This window comes from Tasmannia lanceolata, unplaced genomic scaffold (genome assembly GCF_043159265.1).
Source record: "Tasmannia lanceolata isolate RefF3 unplaced genomic scaffold, GAP_Taslan_0.1 ptg000008l, whole genome shotgun sequence".
Classification (NCBI taxonomy): domain Eukaryota; kingdom Viridiplantae; phylum Streptophyta; class Magnoliopsida; order Canellales; family Winteraceae; genus Tasmannia; species Tasmannia lanceolata.
Genome location: NW_027518685.1, coordinates 43,154,806 through 43,160,616, shown reverse-complemented (window position 1 = coordinate 43,160,616; position 5,811 = coordinate 43,154,806). Strand labels below are relative to the sequence as shown.

Below are 5,811 nucleotides of genomic sequence, written 5' to 3'. Positions count from 1 at the left end.
CCGATGACATCACCACACAAACGAATGATTCAAAGGCTCTCTAAATGAGGCAAGGCATGCCTCATATGGGTACACCATTTATCAAAATCAAAGCAACCTCCTTGAGGTTAAGCTAAAAATGAGGCTCGCCTCCAAAGGAGGATTTTCTAATGAGACAGAATATGCCTCCTAGTATAGGTTCTAGTATCTAAAGAAGTCTAGAAGACTGCGCTAGTCCACCAAGAGAGCAGAAAAGAGCTACTAGGCAATCTCAAATTCCATTCAATTCTTATATAAACAAATCAAGTACTAAGCAAAGAAAGACTTATAACTAAAGAGTACACAACCTGTAATAATAGCAATCATAGCATGATAAACAACATTAATTAGCCCAGACCAGCCGCTAGGTAGCCTAATGAAGTAAAAACAATATCAAACACTTCAAAGCCAACCACAAACCCCAATACGGGGACTCCAATGAAATCAGATGATGCTGTAGACACCCACATTTTGCTTTACTTTAACCAACAATAACCTAATATATGTTTTAGGTCATTAATATCTTGATCTGACTTTACGGATCATCAATCGGGACAAAATAAGATAGGGTCACTTCATAGCCCGAACCCTGATTCCATTCCGAGACCCGATTTCCGTAAATCGTTAGATCAATGGCAGATCTTGACCTGGGTCTAACCATCCAAAACCACCTAACCTCTCCTCTCATCCTAACCATCCAAACCTCACCTAACCTCACCTAACCTCTCCTCTCATCCTAACCATCCAAACCTCACCTAACCTCACCTAACCTCACCTAACCACCTAACCTCACCTAACCTTACCTAACCTCACCTAACCTCACCTAACCTCACCTAACCACCTAACCTCACCTAACCTTACCTAACCTCACCTAACCTCACCTAACCTCCTATCCCATTCTCCTATAAATACCCTCTCATCCCACCATCCAAGAAAAAGAAGAAAAAGAACCCCTCTCTTAGAAAATTCATCCCTCTCCCTCATCTCTTCAAGGGTTCGGCCATCCTTGCCGGATCGGGTGATTTTATACGTTGGGTGATATATATCAAAAGCAGTCATTATCAAGCAAGGAATCATCTTCAAGGAATTACCATCAAAGAAAAATCAAACACAAAGTGGGTTTCCAAAGAGGTAGGCATTTATTTCAATTCTATGTAGGGTCTGTTTTCATGCATATCTTTTACTTTAAAAGAAAAACCATGTTAGGAAGCATGTAGGGTCTGTTTTCCCCCTGGTTAGCCTCTGGTTAGACCCTGGTTGCACCCAGGTTCGCTGCTGGTTGCACCCAGGTTCGATGCTGGTTGCACCCTGGTTCCCTACTGATTCGCACCCTGGTTCCCCTGCTGGTTGCACCCTGGTTCCCTACTGGTTGCACCCTGGTTCCCTGCTGGTTGCACCCTGGTTCCCTACTGGTTCGCACCCTGGTTCGATATTGGTTCGCACCCTGGTTCCCTGCTGGTTCGCACTCTGGTTAGACCCTGGTTGCACCCAGGTTCGCTGCTGGTTGCACCCAGGTTCCCTCCTGGTTGCACCCTGGTTCCCCTGCTGGTTCGCACCCTGGTTCCCTGCTGGTTCGCACCCAGGTTCGCTGCTGGTTGCACCCAGGTTCCCTGCTGGTTGCACCCTGGTTCCCCTGCTGGTTCGCACCCTGGTTCCCTGCTGGTTCGCACCCTGGTGCACCCTGGTCCGCACCCTGGTTTGTACCCTGCTTCCTCCTGGTTAGACCATGGCTAGTCTCGGGTTTGCTCCTAACTTAGACCCGACTCACTAAACCCCATACCCATAAGCCTTAAACCCTATAACCATAGCCACACATCAACCCAAGCCATACCTTTGTCCACTCACTGAGGCACACCATTTATCCATAAATTTGGTTACATTAAATCTAACCCAGCCAGGCCACCTGCAGCTTAAGTCAAAACGCCCCAATACAATCCAACCAAGTGGGATCCCAACCCAGCTCAACTGAATCAACTCTAGCCAACCTCCCTAGTCGAGTTGACCCAACTCTCTAGTCGAGTATGCTCAACCTCTTTAACTAATTGGACTCTCCCCTTAGTTGACTCAATCCAATTCCTTAATCAACCCATCCCAATGCAACCGAGTCGCATTCGACCAAGTTGCGGCCTTCCATGTCACAACCGAGTCATTCCCCTATTCTACTAATGCCCTTTTACACCTAATAGAACTTCCTCCCTTTTGCCTAACCAAGTCATATCCCAACACAATCTGAGTCGCATGTTTGAATCCATTTGGCCGAATCTCATAATCCCGCCCATTTTGAATTCCCAAAATTCAAACCCTTGATGATTCCTGTATGCTCAATTCTTTGATGCAAATTCCCAATTCCAAAATCTCATTGCTAAATCAATGTTTCTGAATCTCAAGTCCAATGCTCAAATACAAACCCGATTCCTGATCCAAATACCAATCTTGTTTTCCAAAATCCAAGCAACCTCCCCAGTGGAACTACGTGTGGCTTGATCCCCATCACGGGGTACGTAGGCAATTTGGCACTCCCAAGTTCAGTCGCACCTTTCTCTATCTTTCCCATTCCCTCACACTATTCATCATCTCGATTCATCTCGTGTCTCTCGGAACCATTGGATTATGGTTTCCGTCGTAAGGACCCTTAGAGCCCAATTTAGGAACACCGGTGTCGTGTCGTGTCCTAAGTTTTAGGGAGTCTTAGGTTTTAGGGAGTCCTAGAGTTAGGAGTCCAGCCTCATCACGGACGTTTGCTATGTATAGCAACCGTGCCATAGGTCTAGTTACACTAGTCACCCAATCTTTCCCTAGGACAAGCCTAGTAAACTAGGATGTAGGCAAACCTGCATTAGTCTAAGGGACCATTTGCATTTAGATGAGAATCATATAGCATCTTAGATGAAATCCTAAGATAATAAAATCCTCAACTTGAATTAAATAACTTCTCCTAAAACTGTTGAAACAGTCAATCCCGTCTAGGTCGGTGTCCTAGTTGAGTTAGGCATAAGTAGCTTAGCTTAGGTGCACCGAACTACGTCGACTCTGATCCCAGTAAGGCTTGGGTACGTAGGCAGCTTGGATGTCTGATGGCATACCACCCGCGAGTCGGCACCACAAACAAATTGTGGTGTTTTGTATATTAATTTTCTCGTAAATACTTAATCAAATCACTTAGGACTTTCCATGAAATTAGAATTCTAGGAGAACTTTCACTTAGATTGAATCCAGACAAATTAATAAATCAAGATACACATTTAGGATTCTCATTGAAATTAGATCATAGGATGCATGTCACTTAGTTCGCACATTAACATAGAGTTGAATGAGCCATTTAAAATAAATTTAAAAGAGTTAGCTTTTGGAATCGAAGACCGATTATCGGGCAGGAATGGTGCATGTGGCGGATAACTCCCCATACCTTCCATTCTCGTAACCAGGTACCGAGTCTAGATTTCTGGTTAATTACGGGTCCTAGATCCCACATCTAGGTGGCGACTCTGTCAGTCTCTTTCGTGTGGAATTCGGATTGCCTTAGTGATCCCAAGTTCACAGGAAAGATTAATTCAAATCAACATTAAAATGCACACGCCAATCGCGTGGAAACGAGAGACCAAGAGAGAGTGCGAGGCGGCTCGCGCCCCACCCCTCTCGCGGGATCCGGGTACCACAGTCTGGCGACTCTGCTGGGGATCACCTAACTTCATTAAAATTCCAAAAGATAATTCATTTGAATTTAATTTAACTGGCTCATAAGAACTCTATCTCTTGTATACTTGTCAGATTAGTTTGTCTTGTTTTATTTTCTCATCACATTTTACTCAAACTTAATCTAACAAAACCTGAAGGCATCATAGATCGCGCGAACTTATTGCACACACTTACATCACTTGCATCTAAACTCTTGCATCTCACGTGCACACACGTCCTATTTTAGGAACCCGGAGTGTTATCTAGCATGGTTGACTGGGATTTCATCACCTGGTGCCTCTGTGCTAGAGAAGCATTCCACCCTTAGCCTGGTACCTTTATGGTACGTAAACGGATCTCTTGTTCACGTACTGATACGCCGGACACTGGTACAGTATATCGAGCAGGGATTCGCGCTAAGGGAACTCTTGGCCTTACCCCTAGATTAACCTACACATGCATGTAGTATACGAACACATGTGCATCACGTGTGTGAGCCTAGTTTAGGATATCCTACCCATTGGTGTCTAGATTAGGCCGTGGTCCATCTTCCAATGGTCACGATCGGTCCTTATATACACGAACAAAGTCATGAGTCGAGATTCTCTCTCCACTCCGATAGATTAGGATTAAGGTTGATGCCTTCAGGTAACACTGATAAAATGTGAAAAAAAAAAAAATTCCCTTTGGGTTAGGATATAAATCCCATCATTTCCAAAGATCTCATAGGATTAGTCATTCATGATCTATCCGTTGAAAGCAATCTTATGCTATCTCATCTAATCTTTTGATCGTGCGCCTTTCGTTCTTCTGTCATACGATTCGATCGTATCTTCATGCCATCCCCTAACTGGCAGATGCAGAATCTCACAATCTTTCGATTATGCGTTCTCATGATCTGATCATGCCTGGTCCAGATAATCCAATCTTGCTTGTACCCCTGGTCTGTTCCTCCTCTAGGGGCTACCTTTTTCAAGATTATTTTGCTAAGTCCTTCAGAGTTCACTCTCAGAATCCTTGAGCTAGGGGCATTTCCCTATGCGAATCAGTCATCATTGTCCAAAATTGAAAGTATCAGCCATGATGATGTTCAGAACGAACCAGCCTTCGCCGAGCCTTCAACGCCAAACAGTTGCAGCAGTTAAAGTTTTAGTCACTTACTATTTTATGTTGAGTCAGTCATCATGGTCAGTATAATTGTTGAGTCCGGTCTTACAGTTAAAGGTCAATGCCTAGTCCAGGCAAGTTATCTTCTGTTTCCTTTTCTTATTTAGAGTTGTGAATCCTGAGCATGTTCAGGATAGGTCGTCTGATGTAATAGCTTTTCTTTAAATAAAATTTCAGTCAGTTCCAAAAAGTTCACTTGTGTCTGTTCTTAAGTGTGCTTCTGATCTTAAAATAAGACTCCCTCTTCAAATGAGGACAAAATTGACGAAACTCCACTTGAGTCACAGCAATTACTTGAACGAGAGGAGGAGCGCCAATCCCAACCTTTCAAAGATGAAATTGAAATGATAAACACTGGCACTGAAACTTTGATTCAGTGAATGCCGATTGAAAATACATTACCCTCTAAAGAGTGTGAAGAATTGATAAAATTATTTCAAGAATAAGAAGATTGTCTAGAAAAGCTACAACCGATACCAGGGGCAAGACATAGATGGAAAGCTCAAAGAAAATGAAGAAAGTGAGAAGATATATGCTATACAAGGGGCATAGAGTGGAAACAACTTTCATATTTCCAATCAATGACCTTGGTTCTCAAATTCATAACATAAAGCCAACAAATTCAAGATGAAAAGTTCAAAAGCAAACAATGAAAAGTGATCATCAGATATCGAGAGTACGAATCCATAGATGGAGGATGTCAAAGAACAAGTTTCGCTCTATGAAAGTCAAAAGCACGTATTAGAATCTTGAAAGAAGAAGATCCATTATCTCTTACCTGGAAATGCCGTCAAACTCCGCGAAAAAAAAAAAAAAAACAAAAGAGAAAAAAAAAATAATCAGTACCAGAGGGACTCTAGTAACCTAGATCGATTCCCAATCTGAACATCGAAAGGCCTCCTTTGGCCGATTAAATCCCAAAATCAAAACCCAATGTCAAAAGAATACCGA

General features: G+C 43.1%; 1 long non-coding RNA gene across 1 annotated transcript; it reads left to right on the top strand.

The window, feature by feature from the left end:
- The first annotated feature begins 513 nt into the window (after nucleotides 1-513).
- Nucleotides 514-5,050, top strand: LOC143885326 (uncharacterized). Its single transcript, XR_013253202.1, has 2 exons — nucleotides 514-1,149; nucleotides 4,611-5,050. It is a non-coding gene; the product is annotated as an uncharacterized LOC143885326 (long non-coding RNA).
- The last annotated feature ends 761 nt before the right edge of the window (nucleotides 5,051-5,811 follow it).